Source organism: Xenopus tropicalis, chromosome 10 (assembly GCF_000004195.4).
Source record: "Xenopus tropicalis strain Nigerian chromosome 10, UCB_Xtro_10.0, whole genome shotgun sequence".
NCBI lineage: Eukaryota > Metazoa > Chordata > Amphibia > Anura > Pipidae > Xenopus > Xenopus tropicalis.
The window spans coordinates 8,784,307-8,812,138 of NC_030686.2; the positions used below are offsets into that span (position 1 = coordinate 8,784,307).

Consider the following 27,832-nt stretch of genomic DNA (forward strand, 5'->3'; position numbering starts at 1 on the left):
TATTACAGAGAAAAGGGAATCATTTAACCATGAAATAACCCCAATAGGGCTGTTCTGCCCCCAATAAGGGGTAATTATATCTTAGTTGGGATCAAGTACAGGTACTGTTTTATTATTACAGAGAAAAGGGAATCATTTAACCATGAAATAAACCCAATAGGGCTGTTCTGCCCCAATAAGGGGTAATTATATCTTAGTTGGGATCAAGTACAGGTACTGTTTTATTATTACAGAGAAAAGGGAATCATTTAACCATGAAATAAACCCAATAGGGCTGTTCTGCCCCCAATAAGGGGTAATTATATCTTAGTTGGGATCAAGTACAGGTACTGTTTTATTATTACAGAGAAAAGGGAATCATTTAACCATGAAATAAACCCAATAGGGCTGTTCTGCCTCCAATAAGGGGTAATTATATCTTAGTTGGGATCAAGTACAGGTACTGTTTTATTATTACAGAGAAAAGGGAATCATTTAACCATGAAATAAACCCAATAGGGCTGTTCTGCCCCCAATAAGGGGTAATTATATCTTAGTTGGGATCAAGTACAGGTACTGTTTTATTATTACAGAGAAAAGGGAATCATGTAAACATGAAATAAACAGTTATAGTGAATGAGTCTCACTAACTGCCTACAATCCCTACTCAAAATGTTGTTGGTTATTAGCGACACTTGGTACTTGGCATTTCCCTTATCTACACGCCCAATGCTATCGTGCCCTCAGTCGCGCCACGTGACAAACTGCAAAGGAATTTCATGTGAGCGGAGCCTGATTCTGAGAACATACAGATAAATATCTATAATAAGTGAGCGCAAAAGGAAGCGCCCGACTCTGCAACGCACACAGACAAGTGCGCACTGTGTAACGGCACAAAGAGCGGAGACTGAGGGCAACTTGTACAGAAGGAGTAAATCCAATGCCTTGATGTGGTTAAAGCAAACAACTGTTGGTTTATTGTTACAAATATACGTGTGTGTGTGTGTGTGTGTGTGTGTGTGTGTGTGTGTGTGTGTGTGTGTGTGTGTGTGTGTGTGTGTGTGTGTGTGTGTGTATGTATGTATGTATGTATGTATGTATGTATGTATGTCTGGGGCAAGGTTAATAATTGGTGATATTAACGCCTATGGCGGCAACTGCAAAAGGGGTGTCCTATCCTAGTGCCGGGTTCCCAGAGGACTCTATAAAAATGTATGTACTGCGATGGGTCTGGAATGGCCGCACTACACATACAGAGAGCTATATATTGTTATAATACACAAAGGCCATGAATATCCCGTAAATTATATCCTTATAAATGATGCTTAGTGATGTCACCAGTTATAATCAGCGCTCAGAGCTGTAATTTGTCACATGACTCGCTGAAACTTGTGTATTATTATAAATCCTGCATCAGGTCTTGCAAAGTGGTTGGGACTGGGACTTGATGTCCCCAAGATGCTGGGAAACCCGCGGGCACCAAACTGCTGCAGTGTAAAACATTCTGTGTGTGTGACTTCACTTCCTGTTTGTGATGCTGCTTCCGGGTGGTGTTGCACTTACTGCGGGGCGGGTTGGGTGGGCTTGTATGGGGGGATGCAGGTAAGTGGGTGCACGTTGGGCTTAGGGTAAGTGGGTACAGGTTGGGTGGGCTTGTATGGGGGGAAGCAGGTAAGTGGGTGCACGTTGGGCTTAGGGTAAGTGGGTACAGGTTGGGTGGGCTTGTATGGGGAGAAGCAGGTAAGTGGGTGCACGTTGGGCTTAGGGTAAGTGGGTAAAGGTTGGGTGGGCTTGTATGGGGGGGATGCAGGTAAGTGGGTGCACGTTGGGCTTAGGGTAAGTGGGTACAGGTTGGGTGGGCTTGTGTGGGGGGAAGCAGGTAAGTGGGTGCACGTTGGGCTTAGGGTAAGTGGGTAAAGGTTGGGTGGGCTTGTATGGGGGGGATGCAGGTAAGTGGGTGCACGTTGGGCTTAGGGTAAGTGGGTACAGGTTGGGTGGGCTTGTGTGGGGGGAAGCAGGTAAGTGGGTGCACGTTGGGCTTAGGGTAAGTGGGTACAGGTTGGGTGCGGGTATGAAATACAGAGCCATACAAGTCTCTAACTGGGAGTTCCCTGACCTGTATAGAAGCACTGGGACTTGGTTATGGAATGCCTCGGTGACTAATAATATCCTTATATTATACAATAGGAGGTACGTTATTCACTATAAATACTGTATTTATAAGCGAGATTTAGGTTTGGCAGCATCTTGTCCTCAGAGAACATTTCATGCCAAAAAATGTATTGAGTTATAGGCAATTCCTGGTTATTTCCCTGCGTTCCCCCCCCCCCTATAACCATCTCTGTGGTCTCCACCCTCACACCATCCCTGCCTCCCCAACTACTCATCATCTTCATACCCCCCCCTATTATCTCAGGTGTCTCCCCATTGCCTCTCTTTTGTCTCCGCACCAGGGATTGTGTATATTACCAGCATGGCCTCTCCCTCCCCGGCCTCCATGTCCCCTCATCGCTCAGCCCGAGCCGCTCGCAGTGAGATGCCTGCAGTGTGGGACTCTCCTCCGTATCCATCACGTTGATTACACGCCTGCAGGGATGGAGGGATTTGGGGGGGATTTTTTATTCAGGGCTTCAAGGGTCGTAAATCTCAGAGCGGCGTGAGAAAAGACCAGTCCTTACAGTTCAATTACAGCGGCCTAATGAGCCGCCCAAGAAAGATGGGGCTGTGTGACATGTGAAGCGGAGGCTGAACAAGAATGGCTGGGCCGTAAACAGCGACGGTCAGAAGAAAAGAGGCAGACAAAGGCGTCAGGAAGAAACAAAATAACGAAATACAGAAGAGGGGGGGTGCGGGAGATACTGTAACGGGGCACCCAAGGCCAAAAGTAAGGAGAGAAGGGACACGCCCATTGTTTCAAATGGGACCCAAAACGTGACTCCCAGCATGCTCAGCAAACGGCAAGGGGCCTCCCTTCTTAACAGTTGTTACTCCCACAAAAATTTGCCCCTATTCAACACACACAGTATGGCAGCTTTATGGGCGAATTATCTTTAAATCTTTGTGCCGCCAAGTGGCCCATCGTGGCCCAAAAGGGACCATGTCTCAATAATTCAAAAGCTCTCTCTCCGGGCTTTATGGAACTCAAGGCTTTGAGCAGGTTGGAAAGAAATGATTCTGTGACACAAGTAAATGATGGAATTATTTCTCAGCTGTCGGCAAGGTGGGGGATATGCTTAGTAATGATTCCCGGGGGAGCAGACGCCGTTGTGTGAGAAGTGGTTAACCTGTTCACTGCCAGGCTGACAGTTACATCCAGCTGCAAGAAAAGCAACACTCATAGAAGAGGAGGAAAGTTTAAGTGATGGGAGAAAGAAGGAACCAAGATGGAGGATGAAACAGAGATGATAAGGAGAGATGCTGGGAGAGAGATGGGGGGTTTGTGGGTAGGGAAAGGGGGTGAGCGAGTGGGTTAGAGGGAAAGGAGATGGGACTTGTGAGCAACTGAGTGAAATGAATGGGAGAATGGGGGAATGAAAGCAAGGCTGAGAGGCAATAAAATAAATGAGATAGAGAGGGGAAGGAAGGATAAGCCAGCAGAGCAACCCGAGTGTGGAGAGATGGGAAGTGGGCAGAATGCAGAATATACGGCACAGCGTAGGCACCGGGAATGGAAATGTAGAATATACGGCACAGCGTAGGCACCGGGAATGGAAATGCAGAATATACAGCACAGCGTAGGCACCGGGAATGGAAATGCAGAATATACGGCACAGCGTAGGCACCGGGAATGGAAATGCAGAGTATACGGCACAGCGTAGGCACCGGGAATGGAAATATAGAATATATGGCACAGCGTAGGCACCGGGAATGGAAATGCAGAGTATACGGCACAGCGTAGGCACCGGGAATGGAAATGCAGAAGGTTCATGGTCGGAGGGCACTGTTACCCACTGTACCAAAGGGTATCAACTGTGGGATATTAATGCCCCCAGGGACACGGCTGCTATAAAACCTTCTTTTCCATTAACAATTTTGGCTTCGTAAAGGGAACCGGTCACCTACACACAAAAATCTAAATCATCCATACCTGTTATAAATGTATTTACAAAATCCCAGCTGTCAATCATATATTGCTCTATGCCTTAATATATGACTGACAGCTCAGACATTTAATGACTCTAACTTTCCATTCAGCACTTCCCAGATATCCCTTAGATGGCAAAGATTTTGAAGTGATACAAAGCTTGCCTTTAATAACACAAAATGGCCTGCTGGCTGTGACTGTAAATTCCACCTACGGGCGGGCGATATTGGGGAACATGTAGGCTAATTCGATCATTCGGCCCTGGAGCCAAACAATTGAATTATAATGGCGGCAATGGCACAGTTGGTTTGGGGGCCGCATCAAACGAGCCAATGCAGTCCCCGATCCGACTAAATCTTTTAACCTGTCTGATCGATATCTGCCCAATTTCAGGCCAGATATCGGTCGGGTATGGCCGTCGTTTCTGCCCCTACACGGGCCGATAGCTGCCGAATCTGTCTAAGGGACTGATATTGGCAGCTAGAATTACTAGCATTACTAGTGTGTGTCTATATGCACATACCCAGGCTGGACAGGGAGAGGCCGATAGTGCACCCATAGGGGCTTTCCCACCCACCCAGCCACAGGTTGTGAGTGCTGCTGTAAGGACAAGTACATATGTGCTGGGGGGGGGGCATGGTGTAGTCTGACCTAAAATAAAATCTGGGATCAGGAAAGACAGGGACAGCAGCCAAACACACACACACATTAGGGGAGGGAGGGAAGAGCAGGGGAGGGTTTGTAGGCGAAGGAAGAGAGAGTGAGGAGAGCAGACAGAAGGGATGAGAAAAGAGACAGAGGGAAAGGACTGGGAGATTGGGGGACAGTCAGCGAGTTGGCACTCTCAGGCCACTAACCCGGGGAATCACTAGCCAGTCAGAATGTACTGGTACCATTGAGTTATGAGTAATATTACAGTGTAGGGCTAGCTGTGCCCAGCTCATCTATACACACACAAACGGCTGGTGTGATCCGACACACATACACACAACAACCGGCACACACAGTCTAGCAGTGTCGCCCACGTCCACGTTACCCAACAAACCAACTATCCACCGGCCGCACAATAATAATAACTCCGTGTCACGTCGAAGATCGTTGTTGGGACGGGGTAGCGCTGAATCCCCCCCCTGAACCAACTCTTGGACTAGTCTAATTCATTTTGTTGGAGCCATTGCAGTTCAACCAATGCTGGGAGGAGGGGGGGAAGCACAATATTTGCCCTAATGCTGGTAACACTTTTCTATATTATAACGTACGTTGGGAGCATTAGTCCTACACACGACTCTATGGGCAGGAAGGTACCAGTGTGTGTGTATAATGCGCATTCTGTATGCTGCACGCGTCCCACAGCCAATTACCCAAACTCATATATCACCGTGCAAGTTCATCTTCCTGTGTGCGAGTATCTGATTATTATTGCAGCAGCGAATATCACCGAGTTGCCATTAATAACGGCTGCAGAAGAGATCCCATCTCCCTTCCCTCCCTCCCTCTCCCCAGTCTCTTTATTTTCAGATGTTTGGCCTGGAGATTTTCTCCAGGAAGTTGGTGTTCCTTCCCCTCTAGAGAGAGCCAAAGAAAAGGGAGGGGGGGGGGGGAAGAGAGAGGAGACGGACTTTGTAGAAGGGGAAAACGAGAGATAGAATATTGGGGGCACAGGAAGGCAAGAGATGGGCAGGGAAAGGATTGCTGCCAGACAAAGCGACAGTGCAGCAACAATGAAGATAAATATGGGGATTATAACAGAAAAAACCAATGCAAGTATGAGCAATACCTTGAACCCCCCCCCCCGCAGTAATTATAAACTGCCTGGCAAAGAGTTAAATCCCGCAGGCATCAGACAAGAGTCAGAAACGTGCAAACTCACTAGCGTTCTAGACTGCAGTACACTAACCACTTACGAGACGCTCTCACTTCCCCTCTCTCGGCTTCCGCTGTGCCCTCCCTCTCCCTTACCTCCCATGAACCCAGACACCCTGTGTCCTCCCTCCCCACTACCTTCTGACCTCATACTTCCTGGCGTGACTGCCAGCTGTGCCCAGCTAAATGCCACTTCCTGTCACTAGGCGCAGATTAAAGCACTTCCTGAAATATTTCAAAAGTAGAGCTTAATAGAAATCTTGTGAAAAAATAATATATATATCTACATACAAACGTGTGTGAGTGTGTGTGATACAAACTTTCCGAGTAGAAAAGCAAATACGCACCTGCCGGCAGCGCTACGGTGAGAACACTCGGCCAGGTGTGTGTGGGCCTACGGCACCATATCCTGGAAATAAACAGGCTGAGGTGAACCAGAGCAACTTTGGATTCCAGGAATTCTGCCCGTGTAAACCCGCACACAGGTGACACCGCCGTACAGACCCAGCCGGGAAATCACCTTCTAACTGCCAGTGTGGGAACCATGGAATCACACACGTATGGAAACGGAAAGAAGGGGACACAAGTGTGTGGGAGCTACTACTGCTGGTGGGAAATGGGGGGGGGTCATTATAGTTTTACTCTGTGCACAACAGCCCAAGGACGTAAACAATGCATATAATCAGGGAATATTTAATATTTCCCCTTTACACAAAATTATAGTACAGGTATGGGACCTGTTATCCGGAAACCCGTTATCTAGAAAGTTCCTAATTACGCAAAGGCCATCTCCCATAGACTCCATTATAACAGTACCTGTACTTGATCCCAACTAAGATATAATTACCCCTTATTGGGGCAGAACAGCCCTATTGGGTTTATTTCATGGTTAAATGATTCCCTTTTCTCTGTAATAATAAAACAGTATCTGTACTTGATCCCAACTAAGATATAATTACCCCTTATTGGGGGCAGAACAGTCTTTTTGGGTTTATTTAATGGTTAAATGATTCCCTTTTCTCTGTAATAATAAAACAGTACCTGTACTTGATCCCAACTAAGATATAATTACCCCTTATTGGGGCAGAACAGCCCTATTGGGTTTATTTCATGGTTAAATGATTCCCTTTTCTCTGTAATAATAAAACAGTACCTGTACTTGATCCCAACTAAGATATAATTACCCCTTATTGGGGGCAGAACAGCCCTATTGGGTTTATTTCATGGTTAAATGATTCCCTTTTCTCTGTAATAATAAAACAGTACCTGTACTTGATCCCAACTAAGATATAATTACCCCTTATTGGGGGCAGAACAGCCCTATTGGGTTTATTTCATGGTTAAATGATTTATTAGTAAACTTAAGGTAAATTACGGAAAGATCCCTTATCCGGAAAACCCCAGGTCCCAAGCATTCTGGATAACAGGCCTCATACCTGTATAATCTTAGCCTGAACATGAAAACCTAATTATTACTGTACTTTGATTACCAGCATGGCAGCTCCCATCCCTACTGATAATACAGGAATGGAACCAAATAAATGTTTCTGGGCAGAATAAAGTGAAAATACAGTATCAGTCGCACTGACAATGAGGAGGACGCGTGCCCTGCTTGGTTTTGTCCCCTAAGGCTTACACAAGCGTGGGCTGAAGCTGAAATCCCCCCCCCCCCTTGCACTAATCACATTGGCACGCAGCTCTCTGACCCGTACAGTAATGGTGCCCCCAGGCCTCAGCAGGCAGCTCTATGGTTTCCATGTTCTCTACGTGCCCCTGGTTATACCACAAGGACCCCCCTCCCTATATTACATCAGTAACAAATAGCCCCCCCACCCAGGGCTGAAGATGCAGCCAACCATGTTGTGACAGCCCTGTGCCCCCCAAACTCACTTCATGCCCCCCGGGGGTTTAGGGGACAGGGCTGCCAGCTGTTTGCAATGGAATTTTCTGGCCTTCCATGTGTGTCCGGTTTGTATATCCCTTTAAGCCGACCGGAAACATTTTCGAAATAACTGCAATACGACCCGATGGGGCAAATGTATAAAAGTGGCGCAGAATTACAATTACTAAAACTACACAAGGGGCCGGCGTTGGTGTAAATGTGTGGGATTCTATAGGCTATGTTGGTTTAACACTATAACAGCAGAGCCAATAGGAAACGCACAAGCGTCCCTGAACCCAGCTGCGTACGTGCAAAGTAAAGGGCAACCAAATAATCTCCGAGCCACCCCACACAAACTCACTATGCACCATGGTAGTGCACATTCTCCTTAGGAAATACACTGGGGGGGTCACACAGCATGGAACCAATAGGACTCAGGACAAAGCAAAGAATGAGTATATATCCTTGGGGCCCAGGCCCTAGGTACTTGGGCATCTCTCCCAAGTCCATGAAGGGTCCGACCTACCTCCACCCACGGCTGGACTCTAACCAAACCTGAAGATGCAACGGCCGAGGCAGGACGGGACTGTTGGGACTTTCTAAATATATCTCCCCTCACAAATCTGTGTTAGCCATGTTCTCGGCCGCTGGCCATCTCCTGTCAGAGCTGGTTATTCCCAGCACCGCCCTCCTCTATGGACCTTGTACGCAGGGCAAAGATCCCTCGGCAATATCATGTCAGCACCTCTGCTCAGCCGGTCTCACCCACGTGTTTGGCTGGCGGGGGCATGTCACACTGTGACCGAGTGCTTTCCATAATGTCCTGGGCACAGCCGTGATGCCAACCGCCGAGCTACACGTGACACCGACCTGCCCTATAACTGGTCCTATTCTGGTCAGTGTATTATTTAATATGTACAACTACTGGGCTGTATAAGTCTTATTGGTACGTAACACAATATATACGGCAAAAAACATTCGGGTTTCTAAGATTCCTAACACTCACCGACTTCCAAACTGAGTCCGGAAGCAACATTAGCATTATAAGTATTCATCCGGAGTTTGGGCTTTTTATGGGCATGCAGCCCCCAGCGGGTATAACATGGGCAATGCCAAGTCTGATGGAAAAGTCTGGGTTTGGAAGATACCATAAGAACACTGCCTATCTGAATGGAAGTTTGGTAGAGGAGGAATACAGGTCTGGGATTCCCAACCTTTTTTATTTCTGAGCCACACACAGATGTAATGAGTGTTGGGGAGCCACACAAGCATGAAAAAGTTCTTTGGGGGCCAAATAAGGGCTGTGATTGGCTATTTGGTAGCCCCATGTGGACTGCTGGACTCCAGGAGGCTCTGCTTGGGGTAAAACTGTGTCTCTGGGCTTCCAAAACGTGTCTCCAAGCCAGAAATGTAACAATGGCAGCTACTTTGAGGCAACTGGGAGCAACATCAAAGGGGGAGGGTAAGCAAAACAAGTATTAAAAAAGTTCCTGTGGTGCCAAATAAGAGCTGTGATTGGCTATTTCATAGACCCTATGGGGACTGGCAGCCTACAGGAGGCTCTGTTTGGTATTATACTGGGTTTATGCAACCAAAACTTGCCCCCAAGTCAGGAATTCAAAAATAAGCAGCTACTTTGAGGCAACTGGGAGCAACATCCAAGGGGTTGGGGAGCAACATGTTGCCCCTGAGCTACTGGTTGGGGATCATTGCCTTAAGGCTACAGGGTAACACAAAGCCAGGTCCCTACTCAATGGCTTTACTGAGAAGGAGGTGGAAGAACTTGACTGGTTTTCACAGAGCTCAGCCCAATGCCAGTGCCCAACCTCACTAATGCCCCTGTGGCTGAATGAAAGCCAATCCCACCAGCAATGTTATAACATTAAGCAGAAATCCTTTCTAGAAGAAGGGACTGGATTGGCTTGGGGGAAACCATAATAATAAAGGAGGCATCACAAGAGGAAGAGAGAGTCTGCGCTGTGCCATAGTGGGTGCCATAGCGAGTGCCATAGTGGGGCCATAGCGGGTGCCATAACGGGTGCCAGAGTGGGTGCCATAGCGAGTGCCATAGCGGGTGCCATAGCGAGTGCCATAGTGGGGCCATAGTGAGTGCCATAGCGAGTGCCATAGTGGGGCCATAGCAGGTGCCATAACGGGTGCCAGAGTGGGTGCCATAGCGAGTGCCATAGTGGGGCCATAGCGGGTGCCATAGCAAGTGCCATAGTGGGGGCCATATCAGGTGCCATAGCCGTGCAGTTGTACGAAATATGTGAAGGGGATCATGGAGCCCTGCCCTGAATAACATGGGAATGCTGTTCTGGTTCCTGACCCAGTTGGGAGCCCCTGGCCATACAATGTGCAGCTCGCAGGTCCAGGTGTTTTTGATGGACACATTTCCCCTTGTAGGAAACCGGCTGCCGTGTAAACTCTGCGTGTGCCATCGCCATAAAGATCTGGACTTTGGCTCCAAAGAAAACACGTTAAGCAGCAGTTTATTTGAATTACTGGTATTTACATTTCAATCTTTCAGTCAATCACCGTACAATACAGACCCATACATGCCACATTAGCATTTGCCCATTGGCAAAGCTAGCCGGGTATACAGCAGCACCATGAATATGTTACTGAACTACAACTCCCAGCATCCCCAGCTCACCTTGGCTGGGAGCAGCAATGTATCATACAGTATGTACTGACCTGGGGATAAGGGCTACACTACTCAGAACCACAGAACTGTGCCAGGCAAAATACCAGCACAGGGGCGGTTCATGTTTAACTTAACTGCAAGTATGTTACAAAATGGGCAATTCTAAGCAACTTTTCCATTGGTCTTCATTATTTATGTGTTATAGTTTTTAAATTATTTGCCGTCTTCTTCAAACTCTTTGCTGCTTTCAAATGGGGGTCACTGACCCGGCAGCCAAAAATCTATTGCTCTGTGAGGCTTTAATTGTTATTATTACTTTTTGTAACTTTCTTTTCTATTCAATCCCTCTCTCATCCAAACTCCTCCCTGGTTGCTAAGGTATCTTGGTCCCTAGCAACAAAATAGCTGCTGAAACGCCTAACTAAAAAACAATAAAAAATGAAGACCAATTGCAAATGATCTCAGAATATTACCCTCTTCGTCATGCAATAGTTAACTCAAAGGTGAAAATCCCCATAAGTACATGCTTTGGCTCCCAAAATACACATTTTTTTAGGGGGAAAGTCCTGTTTTTAGCATATGTGAAAGAAAGGTTGGGGCTGTGCAGCAGTAAAGCGTGGGCATGTCTGCCCGGCACAAGAAGAAGCCCGAGTGAATAGGGGATGTGGTCAAATCTGCCCAATGTTTAGTATAAAAAACCTAGTTTGAACAGGGTCCCCCATGTAAACGTTCTCCTTACAATATTATAAATTAATATAGTTCCAAACCAATTCTGGGGTCATGAATTCTGTTCACCCACCTGATCTGGGCCCCCGTAGGAAGAGGATAGGGACACCCTGTATGCCGGGTCTTCTAGGGACTGTTAAAAAAGTACAGGATCCTTCAGCTGCCAGTGTGGCTTAATCCCTAGACTTAAATGCTTTCTATTTAATTGCTGCTACCAAATCCCCCCCAGAAGCCGAGCACTAAGACAGCAGGCACATGTTGGCTCCCCGTGTGCATTTATAGTGCAGGTATCGGACCCCTTATCCGGAAACCCATTATCCAGAAAGTTCCAAATTACGGAAATGTTATCTCCCATAGACTCCATTATAAGCAAATAATTCAGATTTTTAAAATTGACTTCATTTTTTTCTGTAAAAATAAAACAGTGCTTTGTATTTGATCCCAACTAAGATATAATTACCCCTTATTGGGGCAGAACAGCCCTATTGGGTTTATTTAATGGTTAAATGATTCCCTTTTCTCTGTAATAATAAAACAGTACCTGTACTTGATCCCAACTAAGATATAATTACCCCTTATTGGGGGCAGAACAGCCCTATTGGGTTTATTTCATGGTTAAATGATTCCCTTTTCTCTGTAATAATAAAACAGTACCTGTACTTGATCCCAACTAAGATATAATTACCCCTTATTGGGGGCAGAACAGCCCTATTGGGTTTATTTCATGGTTAAATGATTCCCTTTTCTCTGTAATAATAAAACAGTACCTGTACTTGATCCCAACTAAGATATAATTACCCCTTATTGGGGGCAGAACAGCCCTATTGGGTTTATTTCATGGTTAAATGATTCCCTTTTCTCTGTAATAATAAAACAGTACCTGTACTTGATCCCAACTAAGATATAATTACCCCTTATTGGATGCAACATAATCCTATTGGGTTTATTTAATGTTTTATTGATTTTTTAGTAGACTTAAGGTATGGAGATCCAAATTACGGAAAGACCCCTTATCTGGAATACCCTTGGTCCCGAGCATTCTGGATAACGGGTCCTATATCTGTACATCCAGCCACCCTACTACGGGCTACACACACACCGGGGTGCATCTCTGCTGCACATCTCTCCCCGTTTGTGCCTAACTGTGCCTATGGGGCACGTGCCATCGCCGACCATTTCAGTCTGCCTATGGGAGATATGTGGCAGATAGTGTGCGCCACGGTGGCTGTCCCCTTTCCCCCGGAGAGGAAGCCGCTGCCCGGATAAACACGGGACGTCGGTTCTGAGCAAGAATTTCTAGGTAGGCACCGCGCTCTCGTGAGTCATCTCTGTGTTGCAAAACACTAAAAACATAAATTCAACAGAAAAACTGTATCTATGACAATCCGATGAATCATGGGTTTCAGCTCAGTGTGCGTTCGTTGTGACTCTACGGATCACTTGTGCGCCCCGATTGTTCTTGGTAGGAGCCCAGATAGAAGGGAACCCCCCTATGCAAACACACTGGGGTTCAATTATGGAAATAGATAATACTTTGGTGTCCCAGAATGCACAGGGAGCGCCCAGTTACCCCCCTGCACCAATTACCAACTGCAGCTCTTAAATAGGCACTAGCCGTGGCAATTACTGACCCTATAGTCTTGCACTTTAAAGGGTAAGTAAACCCAATCATAACACTTTTCCAGAACACATCGTCATTGGTTTGAACATTATTTGTAAATCTGATACAACCCTCTCCCCTGGTGGTTGAAGCAATGCAGCAGCCCCTGAAGAGCAAGCATTTTGGGGGTTAACATTCCCTTTACAGCCCACAGGGGTTAACAGTGCTGTGTTTAAGCCATACTTGTAGCTGCAGGGGTTCCATAGGGCAGGTAAGGGACCACAGGGGCAGCTACACAGACTGTTTGTAGCAGGAAATCATTAACGCGGATGTGTAGGAAGAATGCTTCTTGGTTGTCAAGAAAGCAAATTCCCAGCGATACAAATATATATATATAAAAGCAAATATGCAGAGAATGAATGTTCTGTACATACAAGCTATGCCCTGAGACTCTCCCGTGCGTCATCCTTTACTATGAAAATAACTGCAATGTGACAGCTCTGGAGTTTTCACTATTTACCTCTAACAATTCTGGCTTTACCTTAATTGCACTAAATCTCTCTATATGGTGGGACCTACTCAGCCAATTCAGCTCTTTTCGGCCAAACTGTTGGTGCTCGACAAGCAACCAAAACACATTATTGGTCCAAAAGTTCTATGTAGGCCCCCATTATGATCAGATTGTTGGCCCAAGGCTAATCAATTAGTGGTCCCAATTTGGTCCACCATGTTGGTTGCCCAAACTGGGAAAAGATCTGCCTGTTTGATGAACACAACAGATATTACATGTATTTCCAGCTTTACAAACACCACACTGGCCAATTAACTGTCAGCTATGGGAGGCCAATGGGCAACATGTGGGAGGAGCTTCACTTCTCCACCAATCGGCTTGAGATCCAAAAATTTAGCTCACAAACGGAATCAGATTGGTGCAATTTGTCCACAAGTCACAATAGCAGGGGTCTATTTAGGCAACCACGTGTTGTTACTGTACCATATTTCTATCCGTATATCTATATAATATATAACAGCCATAAAACACACAATACACCTGCATCACAAATGATTAAAGTTATAGGTTCTGTAATCCAGAAACCTTAGGATTTTCTGGATAATTTGTAGCACCATGCCTTAAGTCTGCTAAAAACATTAAAAAAACAAAAATACTTGTTTACAATAAAGTACCTAGGTATAGTCTTATTACTGATATATACAATTAGAAATTGTTTGTTATATAGAACGTTATGAGGAATAGTATTCTTGTATTTCGGAGGTTTCTAGATAACGGGCTTCTGGATAAATGGTCCCCTATCTGTATGATCTAATGCTAGTAATAGATAGCTGTACAAAGAAGCGTCTCCTACGTGGCTTCTATACAGAACACTAGAACTAAAGGGAAAGGTTGGGGTAAGCGCAATATCTGTATGACTCCGGACCCCCCATCCTGCCCCCCCGGGCAGCAGACTCAACACTACAGAAGCACAATGAACAGCCGGCTCTATCAGTCCTGGGAAATGCTCCTTGGCTCTGCCCCAGGGATTCATAACCTACGGGCCAGCACCCAAAAATGGCTCTTTGTGCAGTTTAGGGTGGGTCCCCGGGGATCCTCCTGAAACCAATGAAATATCCATCTAGTAAATACGACGAGGTACATTAACTGGTTCTGGTTTCACACCAATACTTGGGTCACAAACCTGCTGGGTTCAGTGAAATCCCACAATGAAATTCCGTCACAATATTGTATTTTACACCCATGATGACAGGTCAGCTTGGTAACTCCTACTGGGTTTTTCCAAGGTCCAAGAACCAACTGGGGAATCTGTTATATATATATAAAGTATATATATATTTATATATACTTATATATATAAGTCCAGAGCTGTTACTGACTGACCTTGTCAAGACTTGTTATAACTAACCCCCCCCCCAAGCCGCTCGTGGGCCAACCTGTGCCCCTCTCTATTGATGGTTTGTACAGCGCCACAGTATGTGCATCCCCCACAGAAGCACCTGGGAGCGCTCCCAAGAAGTGTGTATATTGTATTTTGGCTCCTTCTCAGCCACAGACAACAATGGAGCCGGCACATTATTCACCTACTGCTTTTATGAAGTCCCTGACTGGCAGCCCAATATTCTGTTTAGGGCAGGTAACTTCAAAAAGCGGCGAGGTTCATTCACGCCGAGTTTAATTACCTCTCAGGTCTTAACAAAGAACGGCCTTTAATTTCTGTGTGTAACAAAAGGTGTTGACAATTCTGGGGTTTCACTATCGCTCCAGGCTGGGTGCAGGCGTGTAGCCCAGGTCCCCTAACCAGGATAATACACATATATATAAATATATATACACAGTGCTGCTCTGTACATGCTGGGTACCAGTATGAGCCCCACATTTTATGAGGGTACACACCCGAGCACCCATAAATACCTCCCCAATGCAGCCCAGTCTGTACCTATATTTTGCAGAAAGTGTTTCTGTATATCTGTATATTGCGCAATGCCAGGGCACGGAATCCAGTACGGCAATTTGATCTTTGGCACACAGAGCAATAAAATGTACAGAAATAAGCCTTTAGCACTTACAGTATCGGCCAGAAAATAACAATCCAACCTCTTCTCCATTTAGCTGTAGCTGAACTATATCTCCCAGCCCTGGTTAGGGGGATGCTGGGAGTTGTTGATACACACAATATACACAGTTATACTCATATATGTTTGCTCTATAATGTTCCTCCTATTAGATATCAATGCTGTACATAGAGCGAGTGTTTATCATATCTCCCTGCCTGATATTCCCAAACTCACCCATACGTAGCTCTATAGAGTTTGAAGGGAACATATATGTACTAATGTGTATATACAGTATATATATATATATATTAAACATGCATCAGTTATATACATGTACATGTGTGTCTAGACACACAAAGTTCCACACTCTATAGAATAAAAGATAAATTGCGGATATACATATTTATATATTTATGGAGAAGAGAGAGGCAAGCAAGTGGCCCCTACACCTGTTTGTAGTGTGTGAGAGTGAGTATATGTGTGTGAGTGTGTGTCTGTGAGAGTGAGTGTGCCTATATGTGAGTGAGTGTGTGTCTGTGAGAGTGAGTGTGCCTATATGTGAGTGTGTGTCTGTGAGAGTGAGTGTGTGTCTGTGAGAGTGAGTGTGTGTCTGTGAGAGTGAGTGTCTGTGAGAGTGAGTGTGGGTCTGTGAGAGTAAGTGAGTATATGTGAGTGAGTGTCTGTGAGTATATGTGAGTGAGTGTGGGTCTGTGAGAGTGCCTCTATGTGAGTGAGTGTGTGTCTGTGAGAGTGAGTTTGTGTCTGTGCGAGTGAGTATATGTGAGTGAGTGTCTGTTAGAGTGAGTGTGTGTCTGTGAGAGTGCCTATATGTGAGTGAGTGTGTGTGAGAGTGCCTATATGTGAGTGAGTGTGTGTCAGTGAGTGAGTGTGTGTCAGTGAGTGAGTGTGTGTGAGTGTATGTCAGTGAGAGTGAGTGAGTATATGTGAGTGTATGTCAGTGAGAGTGAGTATGTGTGTGTCTGTGAGAGTGAGTCTGTGAGTGAGTGTGTGTCTGAGAGTGAGTATATGTGAGTGTATGTCAGTGAGAGTGAGTGAGTATGTGTGTGTCTGTGAGAGTGAGTCTGTGAGTGAGTGTGTGTCTGTGAGAGTGAGTATATGTGAGTGAGTGTCTGTTAGAGTGAGTGTGTGTCTGTGAGAGTGCCTATATGTGAGTGTGTGTGAGAGTGCCTATATGTGAGTGAGTGTGTGTCAGTGAGTGAGTGTGTGTCAGTGAGTATATGTGAGTGTATGTCAGTGAGAGTGAGTATATGTGAGTGTATGTCAGTGAGAGTGAGTGAGTATATGTGAGTGTATGTCAGTGAGAGTGAGTGAGTATATGTGAGAGTGAGTCTGTGAGTGAGTGTGTGTCAGTGAGAGTGAGTATATGTGAGAGTGAGTGTGTGTGAGAGTGCCTATATGTGAGTGAGTGAGTGTGTGTGAGAGTGAGTGTGTGTGAGAGTGAGTGTGTGTGAGTGCCTATATGTGAGTGTGTGAGTGCCTATATGTGAGTGAGAGTGCCTATATGTGAGTGTGTGTGAGAGTGCCTATATGTGAGTGAGAGTGCCTATATGTGAGTGTGTGAGTGCCTATATGTGAGTGAGAGTGCCTATATGTGAGTGAGTGTGTGTGAGAGTGCCTATATGTGAGTGAGTGTCAGTGAGAGTGAGTGAGTATATGTGAGTGTGTGTGAGTGAGTGTGAGAGTGCCTATATGTGAGTGAGAGAGTGCCTATATGTGAGTGAGAGAGAGCCTATATGTGAGTGAGAGAGAGAGTGCCTATATGTGAGTGAGTGTCAGTGAGAGTGAGTGAGTATATGTGAGTGAGTGTCAGTGAGAGTGAGTGAGTATATGTGAGTGAGAGAGAGCCTATATGTGAGTGAGTGAGTGCCTATATGTGAGTGAGAGAGAGAGTGCCTATATGTGAGTGAGTGTCAGTGAGAGTGAGTGAGTATATGTGAGTGAGTGAGAGAGCAAGTACAGTCCCGACCCCCTCCCTCCCCCTATCGGACATGTCTGTGCCCCTGGAGCACCTACCTGTGCCTGTATAGCTGGGGGTCTCCTGTGCGGCTGCTTTGGGTCCCTCCCCAGTGCGGGCAGTCTCTATAGGGTGCTGTAGGGAGAGAGACAGACAGGGAGGAGAGAGTCTCAGTCAGACAGCCCCGCTGCAGCCTCCTCTCTGTGCAGCCATAGCGGCTCTACTGAAACTTTATCCTCCAGCTCAGCCTCTCCGCTGGCACCGCCCCCCGCTCCCGCCCGCAGCCAACCAGCGCCGCTGCCAGCCTCTCCTTAACCCTTCCGCCGCCGCCGCCTCACACACTGTTCCGCTCGGAGCCTGCCTGCGCTCTCTCAGTCGGTACAATACAATATTCCCTCATCCTCCGCTACTACTGCTGCCTTTAACTCTTACAGTCAAGCCACACGGAGCTACTAGTAGCAGCTACTTGTCATGGCTGCTGAAATAGACACTGCTGATCATTTACTGATAATTGTCTGTGTGTGTGTCAGCAGAGGCAACTCTCACTATCTCTATGGTATTTTCTAGCCTTCAGTAGATGTGAAAAAGTAGCTGCTACTACTTAGGGTGAAGACACACTGAGCTACTTAGTAGCAGCTACTTGTCCACGGCTACTAAACCCCAGAAAATCCCCTGCCATAGACAATACTGAGAGTTGCCTCCGCTAAACACACCTAGAGACAATTATCAGTAAATGATTAGTACTGTCTATTTCTGTCGCTGTGACAAGTAGCTGCTACTAAGTAGCTCTGTGTGTCTTCACCCTTACCGAGTTCTCTGGACACAGCTGCCCAACTAGGAATCATTAGAAACCCTAAGGGCTCTGGCACACGGGGAGAATAGTCACCGCAACAAAACTCCCTGTTCGCGGGCGACTAATCTCCCCGAGTTGCCATCCCACCAGCGACAATGTAAGTCACCGGTGGGATGGCACACGCGGCAGCACGATTTCTGGAAATCGCTGAAAAAGCCTCGCGAGGCAACTTCGTCGTTTTCCCGAAATCACGCCGCCGCGTGACATCCCACCGGCGACTTACATTGTCGCTGGTGGGTAGGCAACTCGGGGAGATTAGTCGCCCGCGAACAGGGAGTTTTGTCGCAGGCAACTAATCTCCCCGTGTGCCAGAGCCCTAAAAAGTACTGGGTAAATATAGTGTACTGCCCCACACCCAAACATTTATGGTTTTTCATTTCCTTTCTATTCAAACCACTGTTGCTAAGGTAAATTAGACCCTAGCAACCAGTCCAAGCAGCAGAGCGGATAGGGAAAAAAAGTTAAAAAAAAAAAAAACCATGATAAAAATGGAAATGACTATGTATAATACTGGCTCTGTGCAGGTGGTGTGGCCCTTTAACAGTGCGGCTTGTTGTTGTTACAGGAAAGCGCTGGGCTGGCCGGGGGGCAATGTACTGGCAGGTCAGTGACACAGACTGGGGCCCAGTTGCACCGTCAGGCTGCCAGCTAGGGGAAGGCGCTGACAAAGTGGCGGCTCCTCTGTACATTCCGCCGCTGCCAAGAAACTACAGGAGAGTAAAAGGGAAACCCAGAGGAAAGTGTGGGAGGGTAGGAGGGAGGCACAGGATGCGTCACGTCTGAGTATTGTGCCCCACATGCGCTAATGGGCCCCGCAGCCAAGGGCCAACCCTAACACTCCCTGATTGGGGCTTTTCATGAATCAGAGAGCCATCAGGCAGCGCTGGGGACTTCATGTGGTACATACAGCGCGCTATGGTTCTGGGTGGCATTGCCACACACACGGCATGTATAGGAGACGGTAGGGCTGTGCCTCTGAGTGAACCCTAAAATGTGTTTGGTTGCTATGGTTTAATTCTTTAGCAACAGTTCCCTAGGTCATGGAACACAAGTAGGTCTGACTTGCAGGCATTCAGTCACTGGTTCATATGGTCACTATGGCAGCTCCCATTCCCATGGCCAACAAGCGAGCAGATATACACGGCTTCCTGGGCTCAGTGACATGTCAGTGTATTTGATGGGCATGTAAGCAGGAAAGCTGAATAGCAGGGTCTATTTTCCCTTTAATTGCCTATCAGCCTGGGTAGAGGACACAGGACACTAGTGACCCACTAACGCCTTATCTCACTGTGGCTGCTTCTAGTTTCTCTTTCCTACACAGCTGATCTGACTAGATCCCTATCGTGCTGAACTGTTTGCTCACCTATATTTACTCTTTATTCCCTGTGTGCACCGCACCGTACAGTCAATATCACACCCCGTCCGACTAAGGGATTGGTCACCCGCCAAAGAAACATGGAACCCCCCTGCCCCAGAAACATGGAACCCCCCTGCCCCAGAAACATGGAACCCCCCTGCCCCAGAAACATGGAACCCTCCTGCCCCAGAAACATGGAACCCTCCTGCCCCAGAAACATGGAACCCTCCTGCCACAGAAACATGGAACCCTCCTGCCCCAGAAACATGGAACCCTCCTGCCACAGAAACATGGAACCCCCCTGCCCCAGAAACATGGAACCCTCCTGCCCCAGAAACATGGAACCCTCCTGCCCCAGAAACATGGAACCCTCCTGCCCCAGAAACATGGAACCCTCCTGCCACAGAAACATGGAACCCCCCTGCCAGTCACAGACACCATAGAGGCTTTCCCTTCCAGATGACTTGCCCAGTTCAATGCTGTACATTGTGGCTGTTAATGAGTCTGCCATGTGAGACAGAGTCAAAGGGCAAGTGAAAGTGTAGAAGGGCTACACAGGGAATAAAGGGAAGGGCTGGAAGTGACATTATCAGACATACGCACATCTTCCTTACACTGCTTTGTTCCTACCCCAAGCCATTCCCCTTTGACACTGACAGAGCAAATCCCCAGTACTTAGGGGTCTCGCTATGCGCAGGGCGGGCTAATGGGGTCTCTCAGAACGTCACCCCCGGCAGCTATCCCTCACCCTTTGTGCCTCCCTTCCTACATGTCTATTCACAGTCGGAACCCCATAGTGCTCTTCTGACCCCTTAATTCAAGGCCACCTTTCCCTCATATCCCCTGTGAGTTGGTAGCCATGCTGCCCCCCCGCAGGGCCTTCTCTCCGCGCCGTCACTTTAAGAACAGCCGTAAGCGCACAATCTTGGCTTTGCCTTCCCCACACGCCTTTAAAGGGGATACAAATCCAACAATAACATTTTGCCTAATGAAACAAAATATCATCCTGAGCAATTTTCCGTTCGTTACTCATTTTCTATTGTTTTTTAGAGCGGCGAGCATGAGTGTAATTGCTATTGAAAAGCAGCGTTTGTCCGTCACCTTTCTGCACTGCTGGTTCTGCCTCTTGAAACAATGTAGAGCAGAAGTAAGACTTCACGGGTCGGCCAATCAGCTGCTGCTTTGTTTCAAAAGTCAGAACCAACAGAGCATAGTAAGGAACAGACGGACGCGGCCTTCAACTGCAAATAAACTGACAACTTTAAAACCACTGACAATGTGTAATGAATGGTTATTGGAAACTCACTTAGGAATTGTGTTTTGCTTCAAAAGGCAAAGTGTTATGTTCCCTTTAATCATGGAACGTGCAAGGCATTGTGGGAATTGGAGTTCTGACTATCTGTTCTATGGCAGAAGTAGTCAGGCAGAGGAGGGAATAGTAAGGGTCAGACTATGCTTTCAATAGCAATTACATTTACACGTCACTTTAAAAGCCCCGGACATGTTTATTTAATGCATGTTGGAGAGTTGCTGAGAATAAAAGAATCCATAATGAAACGCCAGCGACAGTAGCATGGGAAGAGCCGGATCATTGCGTCTGCCCCGCTACAACATGGAGCCGCGTATCTCTTGCTTCTGCCAACTAAAAAGATTTCCTTATATTAAATTGCAGGGGGCACAAATGACTTCTGTCAGACACTTCTGCGTGCGGCACCGCTGGCGTCACAAGGATCCATAATAAGAACATTTAATGGCCGCCTGAAACTACAGTTTGTGGTCAGACAAGCATGGGGATCCTACTCTAAAAATGAAGTGAAATTATATGTATTATAGCAGGTATAGTAGGGAGAGATCGTGCCTATAGTAGCAGTGGGGGGGATAATAGCCTCTGGGAAGGGACTGGGGCTGTGGGATAGCAGGTATAGTAGGGAGAGATGGTGCCTATAGTAGCAGTGGGGGGATAATAGCCTCTGGGAAGGGACTGGGGCTGTGGGATAGCAGGTATAGTAGGGAGAGATGGTGTCTATAGTAGCAGTGGGGGGATAATAGCCTCTGGGAAGGGACTGGGGCTGTGGGATAGCAGGTATAGTAGGGAGAGATGGTGCCTATAGTAGCAGTGGGGGGATAATAGCCTCTGGGAAGGGACTGGGGCTGTGGGATAGCAGGTATAGTAGGGAGAGATGGTGCCTATAGTAGCAGTGGGGGGATAATAGCCTCTGGAAGGGACTGGGCTGTGGGATAGCAGGTATAGTAGGGAGAGATGGTGCCTATAGTAGCAGTGGGATAATAGCCTCTGGGAAGGGACTGGGGCTGTGGGATAGCAGGTATAGTAGGGAGAGATGGTGCCTATAGTAGCAGTGGGATAATAGCCTCTGGAAGGGACTGGGGCTGTGGGATGCAGGTATAGTAGGGAGAGATGGTGCCTATAGTAGCAGTGGGGGGATAATAGCCTCTGGGAAGGGACTGGGGCTGTGGGATAGCAGGTATAGTAGGGAGAGATGGTGCCTATAGTAGCAGTGGGGGGATAATAGCCTCTGGGAAGGGACTGGGGCTGTGGGATAGCGGGTATAGTAGGGAGAGATGGTGCCTATAGTAGCAGTGGGATAATAGCCTCTGGGAAGGGACTGGGGCTGTGGGATAGCAGGTATAGTAGGGAGAGATGGTGCCTATAGTAGCAGTGGGGGGATAATAGCCTCTGGGAAGGGACACTCACATATAAAGAATAGGATTGGCAAAAAGTCTATGGTGCCCTCAGGCCCCACAATTAAGCACAGACCTTCTGAGAAACATTACAATTATCCTTTTTCTTGGTAATAAGGATACAAAAGATACAAGACCTGCCGCCTATTGACTTGCTGCTTAGTTTATTTCCCAGAGGAGCTGCACAAGCAGAAGTCACTAGTCATTTGACCACTTATTGGGGCGGGGGGGCAGCAACTTACTGCAGCCTATGAGGACCTATGAAGGTTAGACCTGCTGGGTTCTGGGGTTAAAATGGATTTTGTAAGGTCCTGTTCTTTACATAAAGGGGTGTATTTATTAACATTTGAGACACACATTATCAGTGATGTTGCCCATAGCAACCAATCAGCAATTTGATTTCAACAGTCACCTACAAGTTAGAAAACAAAAGCAAAGTTCTGATTGGTTGCTATGGGCAATATCACCATTGATGTTTGTCTCCAATGTTAATAAATGCACAAGTCAAGTTTTTGGAAAGTATCACTTGCACCCCATAATAAATTAAATCAGTAGTTCCCAAACTGTGGGGGCTTAAGACAACTTCAGGTACTAGTAAGGAAGAATGACATTTGCTCTTCTAAATACAAGTATGGAATCTGTTACCCGGAAACCCATTATCAAGAATGCTCCTAAATACAGGAAGATCTCCCATAGACTCCATTACAATCAAATAATTAAATATTTTTAAAATGATTTCCTTTTTCCTCTGTAATAATAAAACAGTACCTGTACTTGATCCCAACTAAGATATAATTACCCCTTATTGGGGGCAGAACAGCCCTATTGGGTTTATTTCATGGTTAAATGATTCCCTTTTCTCTGTAATAATAAAACAGTACCTGTACTTGATCCCAACTAAGATATAATTACCCCTTATTGGGGCAGAACAGCCCTATTGGGTTTATTTCATGGTTAAATGATTCCCTTTTCTCTGTAATAATAAAACAGTACCTGTACTTGATCCCAACTAAGATATAATTACCCCTTATTGGGGCAGAACAGCCCTATTGGGTTTATTTCATGGTTAAATGATTCCCTTTTCTCTGTAATAATAAAACAGTACCTGTACTTGATCCCAACTAAGATATAATTACCCCTTATTGGGGCAGAACAGCCCTATTGGGTTTAGTTAATGGTTAAATTATTCCCTTTTCTCTGTAATAATAAAACAGTACCTGTACTTGATCCCAACTAAGAAATAATTACCCCTTATTGGGGGCAGAACAGCCCTATTGGGTTTATTTAATGGTTAAATGATTCCCTTTTCTCTGTAATAATAAAACAGTACCTGTACTTGATCCCAACTAAGAAATAATTACCCCTTATTGGGGGCAGAACAGCCCTATTGGGTTTATTTCATGGTTAAATGATTCCCTTTTCTCTGTAATAATAAAACAGTACCTTGTACTTGATCCCAACTAAGATATAATTACCCCTTATTGGGGGCAGAACAGCCCTATTGGGTTTATTTAATGGTTAAATTATTCCCTTTTCTCTGTAATAATAAAACAGTAGCTGTACTTGATCCCAACTAAGATATAATTACCCCTTATTGGGGCAGAACAGCCCTATTGGGTTTATTTCATGGTTAAATGATTCCCTTTTCTCTGTAATAATAAAACAGTACCTGTACTTGATCCCAACTAAGATATAATTACCCCTTATTGGGGCAGAACAGCCCTATTGGGTTTATTTCATGGTTAAATGATTCCCTTTTCTCTGTAATAATAAAACAGTACCTGTACTTGATCCCAACTAAGATATAATTACCCCTTATTGGGGGCAGAACAGCCCTATTGGGTTTATTTATAACAGGCCCCATACCTGTACTCTCAGAAGCCCAACTTAGTGATAATTTTGGGTGAGATTTGAAGCAAATACCTATTTGTACTGGATATTCTTGGATCCCATAACACTTATTAGACCCTTCTCTTCTTAGACTGTTAGCTCTATTGAGCCGAGCCCTCTGCCCCTGGTATCTTGGCCAGCTGTTGCCCTTTCCCTTCTGCCCCATATCTGCCACCCTTGCCTCCTACCGGCTGCTCTGCTTGCTATGTAGGTACTGGTACCCCTCTGACTGGGCCCAACCAGGTCTCTGCGTGTCCAACAAACCGCAGAGTTCGCTCGAGCAGCTGCTTATTATTACCAGTCTATTGTACGGAGCTTATCGCCACAATCCTTCTATTATCAGATGAGAGACTTTCCACTCTGTTTCTATGGTTGGAGGCCGGACAGGCTCTTCCATGAACATATTTCCCTTCCTCTAGTGCCCTTGATTCTAGAGGCCTCTTCTTGTATAAATATTACATCTATTTGCATCTTTTCATTCTTTTTGTTGGTGAAGGGATGTGTTTCTCTTGGGTCACTGCCAGACACACACGCACACAAAAAAGAAAAAAAAAACACACTCAGAACTAGAAAAATCCAGCTTGGTAGTGGAACGGAAGAGACCCAGAATGCCTTGCTTGGCAGCCGATGCCATTATGATTCAGTAGTCTGTATAAAGGCTAACAGATACACAGGGAAGGCATCTTTGGAACTGGCGCGGCTACGGGAACAGGCAGTGTACTGGTTCTGCACAATTCATGGTAAAATAAAATTCTCTCGGACTAAAATCCATCATATATTATAATAAACACCAGCCTATGCCAACATTTCCAACAATATGGAACCAAAGAACAGCCATTACTGACCAGTTTTAATGGCCACCGACCGGTCACACCAGAAAATCCCTCCTGGGCTACTTGATACTTGTCAGGGAAATAGGCTTAAATGGGTGGTTAGGCTTTATGTAAACATTTTTATGTTATACAATGGCCAATTTTTAGCTGCTTTGCAATTGGTCTTCATTATCCATTTCTTTTAGTTTTTGGATTATTTGCCTTCCTCTTCTGCCTCTTTACAGCTTTCAAATGGGGGTCACTGACCCCGGCATCTAAAAACTATTGCTCTGTGAGGCTACAGTTTTATTGCTATTGTTACTTTTTATTATATATTTTTCTATTTCTTTATTTATATCCCCAACCCTTGTTCCAACAGCTGCCTGGTTGCTAGGGTTAATTGCACCATAACAACTAGATAAGCTTCTAAAATACCAAAATAGAGAGCTGCTAAACAAAACTCCGAATAACCAAAAAAAACATAAAAAATGAAGACGAGCAGCGAATTGTCTTAGAATACATTGTCATAATATATCATGTATGACCCCTTGCACCCTTTGTTTAGCCTATGGGCCAATTGGTACATACACCATATGGGCTCAGCACATGTATGGCCTTAAGACATGTGCTAAGCTGGTCATATATGTAAAGATCCCCTTTGCTCTCAGACCAGAGTCTGAATCGTGTAGGGCCTCTGTAGTCGGAAGCAGTGTCAGACTGGGTGCCAAGGGCCCACCGAAAACCTTAGGCCTTAGACCTTTAGTCTCTTAATTACTTCTTCTTACATACTATTATCTATCCTTTCCTCCGTTTCTTCTGTTCCTTCTCATATAGAATTGAGTAATGGCCATGGTATAGGCATACAAGGCAAATGGCTGGGTGAGCAGGAGGAGCCCACTGACACCTGGGCCCACAGGGAGTTTTCCAGGTATCCTGGTGGGCCAGTCCAATACTGGTTGGAACCAAACTATAAACAGGTATAGGACCTCTTATCCAGAAACCCATTATCCAGAAAGTTCCGAATTACGGAAAGGCCATCACCCATAGACTCCATTATAAACAATTCTAATTTTTAAAATTGATTTCCTTTTTCTCTATAATAATAAAACAGTACCTGTACTTGATCCCAACTAAGATATAATTACCCCTTATTGGGGGCAGAACAGTCCTATTGGGTTTATTTCATGGTTAAATGATTCCCTTTTCTCTGTAATAATAAAACAGTACCTGTACTTGATCCCAACTAAGATATAATTACCCCTTATTGGGGGCAGAACAGCCCTATTGGGTTTATTTCATGGTTAAATGATTCCCTTTTCTCTGTAATAATAAAACAGTACCTGTACTTGATCCCAACTAAGATATAATTACCCCTTATTGGGGGCAGAACAGCCCTATTGGGTTTATTTCATGGTTAAATGATTCCCTTTTCTCTGTAATAATAAAACAGTATCTGTACTTGATCCCAACTAAGATATAATTACCCCTTATTGGGGCAGAACAGCCCTATTGGGTTTATTTCATGGTTAAATGATTCCCTTTTCTCTGTAATAATAAAACAGTACCTGTACTTGATCCCAACTAAGATATAATTACCCCTTATTGGGGGCAGAACAGCCCTATTGGGTTTATTTCATGGTTAAATGATTCCCTTTTCTCTGTAATAATAAAACAGTACCTGTACTTGATCCCAACTAAGATATAATTACCCCTTATTGGGGGCAGAACAGCCCTATTGGGTTTATTTAATGGTTAAATGATTCCCTTTTCTCTGTAATAATAAAACAGTACCTGTACTTGATCCCAACTAAGATATAATTACCCCTTATTGGGGCAGAACAGTCCTATTGGGTTTATTTCATGGTTAAATGATTCCCTTTCCTCTGTAATAATAAAACAGTACCTGTACTTGATCCCAACTAAGATATAAATAATCCTTATTGAAGACAAAACAATCCTAATGGGTTTATTTAACATTTATATGATACTTAGTAGATTTAAGGTATGGAGATCCAAATTACAGAAAGATCCCTTATCCGGAAAACCCCAGGTCCCGAGCATTCTGGATAACAGGTCCCATACCTGTACATGGATATCTGCTGACAATATGGCCTCCTGCTATTAACATGTTCCACGCACTGTATGACAGAAGGATGTGTATACCAAATGCACACAGAGATGAATGGCGACAGGAGGAACCTGCCCTACATACAGAGCTACCGACACAGCCCTCGGCCGGCTGGATTTTCTGCCCTGACTAACTGATATCTCAATGTTCCAGTTAGATATTGATCAGGATGGTTGGGTCCTGTGCATGGCCAATAAACCCGTATTTACTTTTACTGGAGCAAGCTAGGAATGGCAAATATATATACAATATATATATTTATATATATTTCACAAAACAAGTAAAGGCGACACTCAAAAGTTACAAAAATGCAAAAAAGTGTATTAAGTTCATAAAAGTCAAAAATATCTTACATACAGCCTGCACAGCATAGTATATGGAGCGACGTTTCGGGCAAGCAAAGTGCCCTTTATCAAGCTCAAACAAGCAATAGATTCCAATTAAATAGCTTAACACAGGAAGTGACACCATATTTTAGGGGTGGGATCCCTTCCAGGACCATAAATTTCAATTGGTCTGCATTATGGCCCATGTCCAAAAAATGTTTGGAGACTGGTAGTTTGGTATTTCCCAGATTAATGGAAGATTTATGTTGAGATATGCATGACTTAACCATTTGTGTGGTCTCTCCTATATAGATGAGCCCACACGGGCAGGTAAACGCCCCCGTATATATATATATATATATATATAGGCGAATATCTACATTAAAGGAAAACTATACACCCAATCAAAATATACTGTATAAAACAGCTCATATGTAAATCC

The 27,832-nt window shown here is 45.4% G+C and overlaps 1 protein-coding gene across 2 annotated transcripts in view; it reads right to left on the bottom strand.

Moving 5' to 3' along the window:
• rara (retinoic acid receptor alpha) overlaps nucleotides 1–17,550 on the bottom strand; it is a 63,119-nt gene extending 45,569 nt beyond the window's left edge. For both annotated transcript variants that reach the window (XM_031893936.1, XM_031893937.1), the window contains exon 1: nucleotides 17,384–17,550. The gene's annotated coding sequence lies outside the window, so the exon portion shown is untranslated. The remainder of the gene's footprint in view (nucleotides 1–17,383) is intronic.
• Between the last annotated feature and the right edge of the window lie 10,282 nt (nucleotides 17,551–27,832).